This window comes from Symphalangus syndactylus, chromosome 3, assembly GCF_028878055.3.
Source record: "Symphalangus syndactylus isolate Jambi chromosome 3, NHGRI_mSymSyn1-v2.1_pri, whole genome shotgun sequence".
In the NCBI taxonomy this organism is placed as follows: Eukaryota; Metazoa; Chordata; class Mammalia; order Primates; family Hylobatidae; genus Symphalangus; species Symphalangus syndactylus.
In genome coordinates, this window is record NC_072425.2 from 68,726,944 (window position 1) to 68,742,173 (window position 15,230).

At 37.0% G+C, this 15,230-nt stretch overlaps 1 pseudogene; it reads right to left on the minus strand.

Annotated features, from left to right (window-relative positions):
• Positions 1-11,755: 11,755 nt before the first annotated feature.
• LOC129480002 (uncharacterized) lies at positions 11,756-11,865 on the minus strand (annotated as a pseudogene).
• Between the last annotated feature and the right edge of the window lie 3,365 nt (positions 11,866-15,230).

Sequence of the window (15,230 nt, forward strand, 5' to 3'; positions counted from 1 at the left end):
TTTTTTTTTTTTTTTTTTTTTTTTTTGAGACAGAGTCTTGCTCTGTCGCCCAGGCTGGAGTGCAATGGTGCAATCTCGGCTCACTGCATCCTCAGCCTCCTGGGTTCAAGTGATTCTCCTGCCTCAGCCTCCTGAGGAGCTGGGATTACAGGCATGCTCCACCACATCCAGCTAATTTTTGTATTTTTTAGTAGAGACAGGGTTTCACCATGTTGGTCATGCTGGTCTTGAACTCCTGAGCTCACGATCCACCCGCCTCAGCTTCCCAAAGTGCTGGGATTACAGGTGTCAGCCACCACGCCTGGCTGACATATCAGCTCTTGAGTATTAATCTCCAATTGTTTTTTACATCTTGCTCCTGTCCCAGACTGTCCTCTTACTATCTACTGCTCATTTACCTCAAAATTTATTTCCTTCATATCAGACATCTCTACTTGCTCAGTGGAATTTTTCCCTAGCTCTGAAGTGGCAAGTCCTTTGAGGTAAGGCTGGAACTTCCATCTAGTCCCTGACCCTGCAGGGCAAAGTGGTATTGTCTTCTCTGCTTCCACATTCACAAGTGGAAGTGAAACCAAACCCTCTTTGCTGTTGAATTTTCCCTTGATTCATCTAAAATAATTATCTGCTCCAGGACTGTGGCCAGGGGTGGGGAATTAAAGGCAAACATAATCTCATAATCTGTTTCCCCACTTCCAATTTTCCAATTTCTTCTTCTCATAATCCATCGACGTTTATGCAATGTCCCTTTTCCTTACATTGCATCTGGAATTTTCTCTACCCTATACCTTATCAAGTATCATCTGGCTCCATGATTAATCCAGCCAGCCCCCATCTGCTAATGGGAACACAAAGAAATTTAGAAATTCCAGTGAATCCCCTTGTGGTAGACTTAGAAAATATTCTAATATTCTTTTTGAGAAAAAATAACACAGTAACTGTGAATACTCATTGCTAGGATTAGTTTGTTAGGGAGCTAGCATTACAGGTAATAATTCTGAGGGAATGGGACATAGTTTTGTCAGTGAATACGAGTTGGATCACCGAAAACCAGCATGACAGCCCTAAGTGCCTGTGAAAATGTGAAAATGCAGAAGCTTAGAAGAAAACTTTGCAGAAGACAAACTAATTCCATGAAGGAGAGACATTATGCCTATTTCATAAATGACTAATGTAGTTACAAGGTCCTGGTACCCCATTTAGAGCCTTCCTACTATCAGTTTCCTAGCCCAATAAACTTTAAAGTTAAAAGAGGCAACTTTTATTTACTGCCCACCTCCTATGTCCCTTACTTCCTGCTGCTTCTGCTAGTCATTTCTGGGTTTGTCTGTCTACCAGGGGACTAGAGCAGGAACATAAAAGCTCTAGACATGAAGGGGAGAAGAAAAGATACATAATCAAAAGTCTCCATGGAAAAAGAAAGCCGGACGAGAAGAGCAGAGGTGTTTGGGGTCGAAAATATTGAAGGCAGTGGTGAAATAAACATTCATAGTGTAATAGTGAAATGTTCATGTTTGAGTCAAATAAATCTGAAATTAACAGTCATCTAATTTTAGAATTTAAGTGAGCCACCAGAGTCACTGAGGTTTAAATTCCCACCACCTCTCTCACACCTCTGACAGCTGGAACATTGTTAACAATGTTCACTTTTGGATATCTCTCATGGTGAGCAAGTTCCTCTTTATGCTTCCACTGTATGAAAATATATAGGGTAATGCAATCACAGCTTTAATTTTACATCTAATGTCACACTGTACATTTAGAAATAAACTATAGTATATCAGAAGGTCACCGGCAGAGTGCTGCTCAAACCCAAATGATGGGGCTTCAGTTACTAAATAAAGACTCACTTTATCTTACTTATGCTGATGTCCAGGAGTGTTATTAAGGTTTATATTTAGAAACTTTTAAATCCAGAATGTAAAATCAAGAAAGCTCTGCATTCTCCAAAGCACTCTATCAGCTCAAAATATTAGGTATGTATTCAACTCTACTTCCCTCAAGCAAAACTAAAAATGTGTGGTAACAAAGAAGTAATACCTCGAGTCCCATGTTTGAATAAATTCTGCTCTAGAGGATACTTCACAATAAATTTATGCTTAATAAATACATACTTTATAGAGCCTGGACAAATATAGAAAATAAAACAGAATTAAATGCATCTTCTTATTGAAGGACCTCTCAAAGTTATTAAACAATAAATAATTCAGGTTTCACAGGCATTTTATTATATTTTCTCCATTTTCAGAAACTAATAACTGGTAATTCCTCATGGCACACCAGATGGCTGTAGGGATGGGTTCTGGAATTCCTATGTTACACAAGGGAGACAGAACCATAGCAAGGGACAAAGAAACTGGCTGAGTTGACTCTCAGCTTCTCATGTGACGTCAGGAGGACCATGTGATATTATGCAGGCCACAGTCTACTGCCTCATTTCTCCTTCTGGATTGTGAAAGCACTTAAACCAAGCCTGGTAACTTTCCAGAACCTCATGAAGCATAGTGGCCATATGTGATTTTCTACAACTCTGCTCTTCCCGCCCTTGCCCACAGAGTGGTCCTAATGGCAGAGCAATGAAAAGACGGAACCAGGGTGAAAACACAAATCCACTCCAGGATGCTGATATGATTGCAAATCTTTCCAGAACACGTCCAGAGAAGGGGCTTTAACAGAGCTTCACATCTGGAGTGTCCTGGAGAAATTTCCTTAAAATTTCTATGGAATTTTCCATGGAAACCTTAGAGCACAGGTTCAGAGGTTGCCCCTATTTGCTAATCTGCTTAATCTCTTAAAGCCTAGGATTTCCCTCACTCCAGCAAACTAAATAGCCATCACTTTCTTGACCTTCAGCTGTGAATCCTGAGGCTAGCACCTACTCTTTGCTCAGGCATGTCTCCTTCACATCTCATTCTGGAAGTCCTTTGAGCCGAATTCCCCAAGCCATGAAGGGGAGCAGTGAGAACCAATATCACAGCACCACGGGGAATAGTCCCAGGTACCAGCATTCAATTTTGAGTTTTCGTGTCACCAATCACTATTAAAGGAGAAAGCACTGCATTGGAAAGAATCATTGACTGTATAAAATTAACATCACCACCAGATGATCAAAGCATTGAACCTCATTCATGAAAATTACAGAAGGAACTTAACTGGATTTTTACAACATATATTGCAGTGTAGGAGATCTTCAGGTGAACAGTTTTTGATGTCAACATAAATATTTAGAAAATATTTAGAAAATCAAACAAATAATATATAACTCATGCAGACTTTTAATTCCTTCTTACTAGGGCATTTGTAAACCCTGCTCAGAGTGACTACTTGAAACATTTCTGTCCTTGTCCAGTCTGGAAGCAACTCGTTCTCTTTCCCCAAATCCTTCTCCTCCTTCTCCCCTTCCTCTCTCCTTTCTTCCCTTTCTCCTTTCCTTCCTTCCTCCCACCCTCTATCTCTTGTTTCCTCCTTCCCTTCCTTCCTTCCTTTCTTCTCTTTCATTTCTTCCTTCTTCCTCATTGCTTCTCCTCTTCTTTCTCTCCCTCTTCCTCCTCCAACTCCCATCCTCATCTTTTTTTAATCTCTTTCCTAAATAAAGAATATGTAAATTAAACAGAATGTTTTTCTTTCTTCAGGGAGCTTATCAATTAAAGCAGACAACACTAATACTAATGCATGTTGGTGTATTCGTAGAATTAAATATGGAAAAAGGCTCTCTGAATCATTTGGGAAATGGTCTGTGAAGAAAAGAAACTTTTAATTGAATTTTGAATATTTGGAACGTAATTGGGAAACTAAATTTGAGAGAAGTTATACAAGCTTGTTTAAAAACAGTTTTGTTTTTATCAAATGTGTTTACTGTATTCTGAAGGAAGAGAATCTCAACTTTGGAGAGTAAAAATGTCTTTCTACTACAGATGACCCATTTTGGTATAAGGAGGGAAGCCAAAGAATTTATTCTAAGGATTTTAGTGCTAGGGATCTAGAATGTCTCTAGTAAAAACTATTTGTCTTGGAGGAAACTGTCACTGTAATATGTGCCCAAACTTGGGGGTAACCAGGAAGGAAGAGAACAAAGGTTCTTTATTACGAACCTAAAAAGAGGCTTGGCAGCATGCCAACTGTCTCAGGCTGCTACCTTCCAGGGTGGGAAAAAAACTGATTACAGTCTTCTAAACACAATAAGGAGTAATAGAAAGTGGTGAGGAGATGAGGGCGAGAAGATCAGAACTTTGTGGACAGATAAGAGAGTGTATAGGTCTCATGAACTTACTCATTTTATCTTGAAAAACCTGAAAGGAAGACCACTACCTATTTTTAATTGCCACTCTAGCCTGCACATGACCTTTAAGTATTTGTGAAAATTCTAGCGGATTGTTGATAAAGTCGGCTTGTATGAAAGCCACCTCTTTCTCCCATCCTCTGCTAAAAGTGAAATGGTTCATGTGTTTATCTCTCTGCAAAAGTGCTTGTCCTTTAAAATCAGTTCACTGGTTGTCTTGCAACCTTAGCTCTCCAATGGGCTCCGTAAGTATTAGCATTTTTAACTTTTTCTCATTGTTAGGTTAAAAGAGATATTCTTTGTAGAATTCTACATTTTAAGTAGATGCAGAGGTTGGTTTTGACAATTAGAAATAAAGCTTTTACGAACATTTGTGATCAAGTCTTTTTGTGTGCATACGTTTTCTGTAAGGTGAAGGAATGGAATGGTTGGCTTGTTTGGTAAGTGCATGTTTTACTTTTTAAGGAACTGCTGGCTTGTTTTCCAAAGGGGCTGTATTATTTCACATTCCCAAAAGTAGCATATGAGAATTCCAGTTGTCTACATCATTACCCATACTTCCTATTATCAACCTTTTTTAAATTTTAGTTATTCCATGGGTAGGTGAGTAGCGATATCTCATTGTGGTTTGGATTTTCATTTCCCTGATGACTCATGATGTTGGACATCTTTTCATGTGGTTATCAGCCATTCTTATATCTTCTTTTATTAAGTGTCTGTTTAAATATTTTTCTTATATTTTATTGGGCTGTTCCTATTCTTAATGTAAGAATTCTTTATATAGTCTAGATAAAAGCCCTTGGTCAAATATAAGTATTGCAATATTTTCTCCACATTTTTGACTTGCCATTTCACTTTATGATGTCTTTCAAAGAACAAAAGTTCTTAATTTTGTTAAAGTCTAACTTCCCAAATTTTTTCTCTTATGATTCATGTTGTTTTTATTCTAGCTAAGAAATATTTGCCTATGTAAAAGTCTTAAGTATTTTCTTTTGTGTTTTCTTCCAAATGTTTTATAGCTTTATCTCTTACTTCTGGGTCTGTGTTCCATTTCAACTTAATTACTGTTTGTAGTGTGAGGTAAGGCAAGAGTCGGTGTTCATTTTTCCCATATAGATAGTCTCATTATTCCAGTATCTTTTGTTGAAAAGACCATCATTTCCCCTCTTAAATTGCCTTCGTGTCTCTGTCAAAAGTTAATTCATCATGAAACACAGGTTTCACTTTCTGGACTCTGTATTCTCTTCCACTGATCTGTATGTTTATCTTTTTGCCAAAACCATACTGTCTTAGTTACTGTAGCTTAATAATAAATCTTACAGTCAGCTTATATAAGTCTTAGGATATGGTTTGGCTCTGTGTCCCTACCCAAATCTCACCTTGAATTGTAATTCCCATAATTTCCATGTGTCAAGGGCGGGACCTGGTGGGAGGTGATTGGATCATGGGAGCAGTTTCCCCCCTGCTGTTCTCATGAGAGTGAGTGAGTTCTCAGGAGATCTGAGGGTTTTACAAGGGGCTCTTCTCCCTTCACTCACATACTCTTTCTTGCCTGCCCCCATGTAAGATGTACCTTTTCTTCTCTTTCACTTTCCGCCATGATTGTAAGTTTCTTGAGGCCTCCTCAGCTGTGCAGAACTGTGAGTCAATTAAACCTGTTTCCTTTATAAATGACCTAGTCTTGGGTATGTCTTTAAAGAAGTGTGAAAAGGGACTAATACATCTTCCAGCTTCTTTCAGTTTTAAATTTGGCTTTGGCAATTCTAATCATTTGTATTTTCATATACATTTTAGAAATCTTTGTCAATATCTTCAAAAAATTATTGAGATATTTTATGAGGGTTCACTACAGAAACAGAACCAATAAGATGTATGTAGTTATAAAGAAGAGATTTATTACAGGAATTGGCTTACATAATTCTGAAAGCTCAGAAGTCTTATGCTGCCTGAAAGCTGGAGGACCAGGAAAGATGGTGTTGTGATTCAGTACAAGGCCACAGGTCTGATAACCCAGAGGATGGTGAGCGTAGAAGATGAGGGGCTGGTGTAAGTTCCAGAATCTGAAGGCCCCAGGATCTCTAATGTCCCAGGCAAGAATAACTCAAAAAGAGAGAAAAAACTTTGCCCTTTCTCTGCCTTTTTGTTTTATCTGAGCCCTCAATGGATTGGCCAATGCCCACCCACGTTGGTAAGGGTAGAACTTTACTCAGTCAACTGATTCAAATGCAAATGTGTCTCAGAAATACTTTCACAGACACATCCAGAATACTGTTTTACCAGCTATCACGGTATCTCTTAACCAAGTCAAGCTTACACGTAAAATTAATCATCACAAGTTTTAATTGAGATTGGGCTGAATTTATAGATCAAGTAGGGTATTTGACTTTTAACAATATTAAGTCTTCCAATCCATGAACATAGTATATCTTTTTATTTATTTTGGTTTACTTAATTTTGCTCGGCAGTGCTTTTTAATTTTCAATGTAGAGGTCTTTCATGTCTTCTTCAATTTACTATGAAATATTTTGTGTTTTTTTATGCTATTGTAAATAATTTTTTAAATTTAATTTTCCATTTTTTTGCTACTAGTATATAAAAACATTGATTTCTGCCTATTAACCTTATATCCTCTAACCTTGCTAAATTCACATATTAGTACTAAATATTAACTTTGTATCCTGTAAGCTTGCTAAGGTTGTTAGTCCTCATTTGTTAGTCTTGGTAATTGTTTCATACATTAATTTGGATTTTCTATGTAAACAATCACACTGTATACAAATAGAGATAGTTTTACTTCTCTTCTCAGTTCTTTATGCCTTATTGCTTTATTGCAATGGTTAGAAATCCCAGTACAATGTTATGTAGGTATTGCTGCAATAAGTATTCTTGCTGTGTTCCCAGTTTTAGAAGAGAAGAATTTAGATTTTCTACATATAGTATGAATTGGCTATAGGCTTTTTGTAAATGCCCTTTATCAGACTGAGAAAATTCCCTAGTATTCCTAGTTTGGTGAGAGTATTTATAATGAATGAATATTGCATTTTGATGAATGCTTTTTCTGAAGCTATTAAAACGAGCATGTATTTTTTCCTGTTTATTTTGTCACTATGGTAGATTAAATTGATTTTTGCTTATCTTAGATAAATCTTACCAAGTTATGATGTGTTATCCCTTTATGTATTGTATAAATTATAAATATTGATTTGCTTATGTTTAAAGGGTTTTTGTGTGTATTGGTCTATTATTATTATTATTATTAATTATTATTATTATTTTGTAATGTCTTTGTCAGGTTTTAGTGCTAGGGTTCTACTGGCCTTATAAAATAAGCTGTGAAAAGTTTCATATCCATATATTTTCTAAAAGATTTTTGTGTAAGATTGGTATTATTTTTCCTTGAACATTTTATACACTTCTTAAGTGAAACCCTATGGGCCTGGAGATTTCTTGGTCAAAAAGGTTTCTGATAATGAATTCAATTGAGTTAATTGATGGGAGGTTATTCAGATTTTCTGTTTCATCTTGTGTTAATTTTGTAAGTTGAATTCTTCAAGAAATTTGTTCTTGTTTCTTCTAAGTTGTCAAATTTGTTGGCACCCAGTTGTTTATAATAGTCTCTTCATTAAAACATTTTTTAAGTTTCTGCAGTGATAATCCTCCCTCTACTCTAATTCCTGGCAACCACTGATCTTTTTATTGTCTCCATAATTTTGTCTTTTCCAGAATGCCATATATTTGGAATCATACAATACGTAGCTTATTAAGATTGGCGCTTAGTAATATGCAATTAAGTTTCTTTCATGTTTTTTCTTGACTTGATAGCTCATTTCTTTTTAGCTCTGAATAATATTCTATTGTCTAAATGTACCACAGTTTATTTATTCGTTTACATACTGAAGGACAACTTAGTGGTCCAGGTTTTAATAATTATAAATAAAACTGCTATAAATGTCTCAGTACAGGCTTTTATGGACATAAGTTTTCAGATGCTTTAGGAAAATAACAAGAAACATTATTGCTACACCATATAGCAACAGTTTGTTTAGTTTTGTAAGAAACTGCCAAACTGTCTTTCAAAGTGGCTGTGCCATTTCACAGTCCCACCAGCAATAAATGAGTGTTCCTCTTTATTCACAACCTCACCACGATTTGGTGGTGGTAGTGTTCTGGATTTTGGCCATTCTAATCAGTGTGTAGTAGTATCTCACTGTTGTTTTAATCTTCATTTCCCTGATGAGGTAATGCAAAACATCTTTTCATATGCTTATTTTACATCTGTATGTCTTCTTTGGGGAGATATCTGTTGAGGTCCTTGGTCCATTTTTTAATTGAGTTGTTTGTTTTCTTATTGTTATGTCTTAAAAGTTCTTTGCATTTTTTGGATAACAGTTTTTTATCAGATATTTTCTCCCAGTTCATAATTTGTCTTTTCATTCTCTTGAAAGTGTCTTTTGTAGAGCAGGGATTTTTCATTTTAATCAAGTTCAGCTTATCAATTATTTCTTTCATAGATAGTGTCTTTGGTGTCATATGTAAAAAGCCATTGCCCACCCCAAGGTTATCTGGATTTTCTTCCATGTTATCTCCTAGGGGTTTTATAGTTTTGTGTTTTACATTTAGTTCTGGGATCCAATTGAGTTAATTTTTGCGAAGTGTGTAAAATCTGTGCCTAGACTGTTCCCTCCTCTCCCCTCTCCTCCCCTCCCCTTTCTTCTCCTCTTTCCTTTCCTTCTCTCACATGTCCATCTATTACAGCACCATTTGCTGAAAGAACTTTTTTTCTCCATTATATTTTCTTTGCTTTTTTGTCAAAGATAAGTTGAATGCATTTACATGGGTCTATTTCTGGGCTCTCTATTCAGTTCCATTGACCTATTTGTCTTTTCTTTTGCCAATACCACACTCTCTTGATTATTGTAACTTTATATAATAATAAGTCTTGAAGGCAGGTAGTACTAGTTATCTAACTCTGCTCTTCTCCTTCAATGCTGTGTTGGCTATTCTGGATTTTTTTTCCTTTCCATGTAAATGTTACAGTTTGTTTACATGTACAAATTAATGTGCTGGGATTTTCATTAAGATTGCATTGAACCTATAGATCGAGTTGACAAGTATTGACATCTGGACGATATCAGCCTTCCTATTCATGAATATGAAATATCTCTCCATTTATTTAATTCTTCTTGGACTTTTTTCATCAAATTTTTTAATTTCTCATGTAGATTTTGTACATACTGTTATAGATTTAGATCTATGTCTAGATTTATATATATGTCTAGATTTATATCTAGACAATATATAAATATTTATATTTATATAAATATAGATTTATATTTAACTTTGGGGGTGCTAATGTAAATATTATTGTGCTTTTAATTTCAAATTTCACTTATTCATTACTGGTATGTAGAAAAGTGATTGACTTTTGTATATTAACTTTATATCCTGCAAACTTGCTGTAATCACTTTATTAGTTCCAAGAGAGTTTTGAATTCTTAATTTTCCAAATAAATAATCGTGTCATCTGTAAACAGAGACAGTTTTATTTTTTCCTTCCCCATCTGCATATATTTTATTTCCTTTTCTTGTCTTATTGTACCAGTTAGAACTTCTAGTACGATATTGAAAAGGAGTGTGAGAGGGGACACCCTTGCCTTACTGCTGGTCTTACTGAAAAAGCTTGAAGTTTCTTATAATTAAGTATAATGTTAGTTGTATGTTTTCTTTTATAAGTGTTTTTAATCAAGTTAAGGAAGTTCCCCGTTATTCCTAGTTTGCTGAAATTCTTTTTATCATCAGTAATAGATGTTAGATTTTGATAAATGCTTTTTCTGCATCTATTGATATGATCACATATTTTTTTCTTCTTTAGCCTATTGATACAATGGCTTACATTAACTGATTTTCAAATGTTTTACCAGGCTTGCATACCTGGAATAAATCCCACTTGGTAGTGGTTTATAAATTTTACAATACATCTTTGGATTCTACTTGATAATATTTTGTTGAGAATCTTTGCATTTATTTTCATGAGAGATATTGGTGTGTAGTTTTCTTATGACGTCTTTTTCTTTTTTGTTGTTATTAGGGCAATGCTGGCCTCATAGAATGGGTTGGAAAGTATTCCCCCTTCTTCTATCTTCTGAAAGAGATTGTAGATTGGTATAATTTCTCCTTTAAATGCTTGGTAGAATTTACCAGTGAACCCATCTAAACCTAGTGGTCTCTGTTTTGAAAGATTATTAATTATAGATTTCATTTCTTTAATAGATATAGGTCTATTCAGATAACCTATTTCTTCTTGTGTGAGTTTTGGCAGACTTGGTCTATCAAGGAATTGTTGCATTTCATCCAACAGGTTATCAAATTTGTGGACATACAGTTGTACATAATATTTTATTTTCCTTTCAATGTCCATGGAATCCATAGTGATAGTCTCTCTTTTCTTTCTCTTAATCTGTATCCTTTCTCATTTTTTCTTAGCCTGGATGGAGGCTTATTAATTTTATTGATATTTTCAATAAACCAGGTTTGGTCCTGTTGGCTCTCTCTATTAATTTTCTATTTATAATTTTATTAATTTCTGTTCTAAGTTTTAGCATTTCTTTTTTATGTTTACTTTGAATTTAATTTGCTCTTTTTTTTTACAGTTTCCTAAGGTAAAAGCATAGAGTACTGATGTTAGATCATTCTTCTTTTCTAGTATATATGTTTGATGCTAAAACTTTCCCTCTAAGCACTATTTTCACTACATCTCAGAAATTTTTAATAAGTTTTGTTTTCATTTTCATTCAGCTTAAAAATTTAAAAAATGTATCTTAAAATTTCTTTTTTGACTTGTGTTATTTATAGATGTATTATTTAATCTCCAAGTATTTGGGGGGGATTTTCCAGCTGTTTTTCTGGAAAAAAAAGAAATTTATTTCTAGTTTATTTCTCTTGTGGTCTGAGAGCAGACACTGTATAATTTCTATTATTTTAAATTTGTTAAAGTGTGTTTTATGGCCAAAAATATGGTCTATCTTGGTAAATGTTTCATGTAAACTTGAGGAAAATGTGTAACTGGCTGTTGTGGGATGAAGTAGTCTACAGATGTCAGTTATATCCAGTTGATTAACATCCAGTTGTTGAATTCAGCTATGACCTTAGTAGTACTTTACCTGCTTGATCTATTCATTTTTAATAGAGGCATGTTGAAGTCTCTAAAGGTAATAGTGAATTAATCTATCTCTCTTTGAAATCTATCAGTTTTTGACTCATGTATTTTCATGTTCTGTTGTTGGATGTATATTCATTAAGGATTGTTACATCATCTTACAGAATTAACCCCCTATATTACTATGCAATACCCCTATTTATTCCTGATAATTTTACTTGCTATAAAATCGGCTGTGCCTCAAATTAATATCGCTACTGTCCCTTTCTTTTGATTAGTGTTAGCATGGTATATCTTTCTTAAATCCTTTACTTTTTTTTCCACATCAAGCAGGTATGGCAGTATGCCAACATTGCAAAAAGGTTTGAGAGAAGCACATCTCACACGTGAGTGTAAAAACGCCAGTCATCATGCTTATGAACCCCAAAAGGATTAAACCTTTTACTTTTATTCTATGTGTCTCGTGGGCAACATACGTTTGGCTCTTGTTTTTTGATCCACTCTGGCATTCTCTTTTGATTGGTGCATTTAGACCAGTGATTATTGATATCGTTGGATTAATATCTGCTGTATTTGTTACTGTTTTCTATTTGTTATCCTTGTTTTTTGTTCCTATTTTTGTCTTCTACTCTTTCTGCCTTTTGTGGTTTTCAGTAAGCATTTTATATGATTATTTTTTCTCTTTTTTTTTAATTTTTGAGACAGGATCTAGCTCTGTCACCCAGGATGGAGTGCAGTGGTATGATCCGGCTCACTGTAGCCTTGAACTCCTGGTTCAAACAATACTCTCACCTCAGCCTCCTGAGTAGCTGGAACTACAAGTGTGCACCATCATGCTCAGCTAATTTTTAAATGTTTTTTGTAGAGACAGGGCTTTGCCATGTTGCCCAAGCTGGTCTCAAACTTCTGGGCTCAAGCAATCCACCCACCCAGGCCTCTGAAAGTGCTGGGACTACAGGCATGAGCCACCATGCCTGACCTTCTCTCCTTTTTTTTTTTTTTAACATATCAGTTATACTTCTTTTTTCTCACCTTTTTAATGTCTGCCGTTGAGTTTGCAATACAAATTTACTACTAATTCAAATATATTTTCAAATAACACTACACAACTTTAAGGGCAATGTACTCACTTACGGTAACAAAATCATCCTCATTACCCCCCTCACCCCTGGTATCATTGCTGTCATTCATTTCACTTACACATAAACAAATATAATCATAAGCATATATATATGTAAGAACATGTAATCAAATACATTGTTGGTCTTATTATTTTAAATAAACTGTTATCTGTTAACTCAATTAAGAATAAAAAAGTTGGGTGGAGCCAAGATGGCCTAATAGGAACAGCTCTGGTCTCCAGCTCCCAGCCCCAGCGACACAGAAGACGGGTGATTTCTGCATTTCTGCTTGAGGTACCGGTTTCATCTCACTAGGGAGTGCCTAACAGTGGGTTCAGGACAGTCGGTGAAGCGCACTGTGCGCGAGCCAAAGCAGGGCGAGGCATTGCCTCACTTGGGAAGCGCAAGGGGTCAGGGAGTTCCCTTTCCTAGTCAAAGAAAGGGGAAACAGACGGCACCTGGAATATCGGCTCAGTCCCGTCCTAATACTGCGCTTTTCCAACGGGCCTGGAAAACGGCACACTGGGAGATTGTGTCCCGCACCTGGCTCGGAGGGTCCTATGCCCACAGAGTCTTGCTGATTGCTAGCACAGCAGTCTGAGATCACGCTGCAAGGCGGCAACGAGGCTGGGGGAGGGGCGCCCGCCATTGCCCAGGCTTGCTTAGGTAAACAAAGCAGCCAGGAAGCTCGAACTGGGTGGAGCCCACCACAGCTCAAGGAGGCCTGCCTGCCTCTGTAGGCTCCACCTCTGGGGGCAGGGCACAGACAACCAAAAACTCAGCGAGAACCTCCACAGCCTTAAATGTCCCTGTCTGACTGACAGCTTTGAAGAGAGTAGTGGTTCTCCCAGCACGCAGCTGGAGATCTGAGAACGGACAGACTGCCTCCTAAAGTGGGTCCCTCACCCCTGAGCAGCCTAACTGGGAGGCACCCCCCCAGTAGGGACAGACTGACACCTCATTCAACCGGGTACTCCTCTGAGACAAAACTTTCAGAGGAACTATCAGACAGCTGAATTTGTGGTCTCACGAAAATCCGCTGTTCTGCAGCCACCGGTGCTGACACCCAGCCAAACAGGGTCTGGAGTGGACCTCTAGTAAACTCCAACAGACCTGCAGCTGAGGGTCTTGTCTGGTAGAAGGAAAATTAACAAACAGAAAGGACATCCACACCAAAAACCCATCTGTACATCATCATCATCGAAGACAAAAAGTAGACAAAACCACAAAGATGGGGAAAAAACAGACCAAAAAAACTGGAAACTCTAAAAAACAGAGCACTTCTCCTCCTCCAAAGGAACGCAGTTCCTCACCAGCAACGGAACAAAGCTGGATGGAGGATGACTTTGATGAGTTGAGAGAAGAAGGCTTCAGACAATCAAACTACTCTGAGCTACGAGAGGAAATTCAAAACAATAGCAAAGAAGTTAAAAACTTTGAAAAAAAATTAGAAGAATGGATAACTAGAATAACCAATGGAGAGAAGGGCTTAAAGGAGATGATGGAGCTGAAAGCCAAGTTTTGAGAACTATGCGAAGAATGCAGAAGCCTCAGCAGCAGATGCGATCAACTGGAAGAAAGGGTATCGCTGATAGAAGATGAAATGAATGAAATGAAGAGAGAAGGGAAGTTTAGAGAAAAAAGAATAAAAAGAAATGAACAAAGCCTCCAAGAAACTTGGGACTATGTGAAGAGACCAAACCTACGTCTGATTGGTGTACCTGAAAATGATGGGGAGAATGGAACCAAGTTGGAAAACACTCTGCAAGGTATTATCCAGGAGAACTTCCCCAATCTAGCAAGGCAGGCCAGCATTCAGATTCAGGAAATACAGAGAACGCCACAAAGATACTCATCGAGAAGGGCAACTCCAAGACACATAATTGTCAGATTCACCAAAGTGGAAATGAAGGAAAAAATGTTAAGGGCAGCCAGAGAGAAAGGTCGGGTTACCCACAAAGGGAAGCCCATCAGACTAACAGCTGATCTCTCAGCAGAAACTCTACAAGCCAGAAGAGAGTGGGGGCCGATATTCAACATTCTTAAAGAAAAGAATTTTCAACCCAGAATTTCCTATCCCGCCAAACTAAGCTTCATAAGTGAAGGAGAAATAAAATACTTTACAGACAAGCAAACGCTGAGTGATTTTGTCACCACCAGGCCTGCCCTAAAAGAGCTCCTGAAGGAAGCACTAAACATGGAAAGGAACAACCGGTACCAGCCCCTGCAAAAACATGCCAAATTGTAAAGACCATCGAGGCTAGGAAGAAACAATAGCAACTAACGAGCAAAATAACCAACTAACATCATAATGACAGGATCAGATTCACACATAACAATATTCACGTTAAATATAAATGGGCTAAATGCTCCAATCAAAAGACACAGACTGGCAAACTGGATAAGGAGTCAGGACCCATCAGTGTGCTGTATTCAGGAAACCCATCTCACGTGCAGAGACACACATAGACTCAAAATAAAGGGATGGAGGAAGATCTATCAAGCAACTGGAAAACAAAAAAAGGCAGGGGTCGCAATCCTAGTCTCTGATAAAATAGACTTTAAACCAACAAAGATCAAAAGAGACAAAGAAGGCCATTACATAATGGTAAAGGGATCAATTCAACAAGAAGAGCTAACTATCCTAAATATATATGCACCCAACACAGGAGCACCC